Below are 1,231 nucleotides of genomic sequence, written 5' to 3'. Positions count from 1 at the left end.
AAAAATCACATAATGATATTAATGGATTTAGAAAGGGCATTTGACAAAATTGGACACTCATTCATGATTTAAAAAAAAAACTCCCAGAAAAACTGAATTAGAGGTAGATCACCTTACTTGACAAAGAACATCTATGAAAGACCGATAGCTAACATTATACTTGATTGTGAAAGACTGAAGCTTTCCCTCAAAAGCTAGGAAGGGCAAGGGTGTCTGCTTTTACCACTCTTATAGTACTGAGAGTTCTAGCCAGTGCAGTAAGGCAAGAAAAAGGAAGTAAAAGGCATACAGATTGAGAAGGAAAAAATGAAAGTATCCCCTTTGCCACATGGAAAATCTGAAAGAATCTGGGAGAAAAAAAAAAATCTGTGGCACTCATAAGTGCACTCAACAAGGTTACATGATATAAGATGGACATACAAAAAAAAAAAGCTGCTATATTTCTATAAACTAGCAATGAACATATGCACACCAAGATTAAAAATATAATACTATTGGAAACTTCCAACATATGAAATATTTAGGTAGAAATCAGGACATCCGACTTTTATATTTTTCTGCTGCACATTGGAAGAGTAAGAGTTGTCTTAAGCCACACATTAAATACACAAATGCTAGGGAAAGCTTCTTAGCACCAAAAAGGTCCATGCATACTTTTTATACCAGGATACTTTTCAACACCACAGATGAGCAAAAAATGTCCTCAAAAATCTGCATTTGGGCCCAGGGGTCTACAGGTTGAACACCTCTGGTATCAATCTAACAAACAAATACAGGACAGGTACGTTATAAACCATGCAATGTGATAAAAAGTAACAAATAAGATCTAAATAAATGAAGAGATATTCCATGATTATGGATTGGAAACTCAACATAGTAAAGATGTCACTTCTCCCCAAATGGATATAAAGGTTTAATGTTATTCCTGTCAAAATCCCAGCATATTTTTGGAAATGTGGACACGATTATTCTAAAATTTATGTGAGAAGTCGAAACAAAAAGCTAAATCAATTTTGAATAGGAAGAGCAAAGTGGGAGGAATCAGTCTACTCAATTTCAAGACTTACTCTATAGCTACAATAATCAAGACTGAATATTATTGGCAAAGAGAGAGAGACCCATTAGACACATATATTAATGGAATAGATTAGAGAATCTAGAAATAGACCCACACAAATAGGCCTAGCTATTTTTGACCAAGATGTAAGAGCAATTCAATGCAGGAAAGATG

The sequence above is a fragment of the Otolemur garnettii genome, unplaced genomic scaffold (genome assembly GCF_000181295.1).
Source record: "Otolemur garnettii isolate 467f Iridium unplaced genomic scaffold, OtoGar3 scaffold00018, whole genome shotgun sequence".
Taxonomy (NCBI): Eukaryota; Metazoa; Chordata; class Mammalia; order Primates; family Galagidae; genus Otolemur; species Otolemur garnettii.
The sequence above is the reverse complement of the archived record's forward strand: the minus strand, read 5'-3'. Positions refer to the sequence as shown.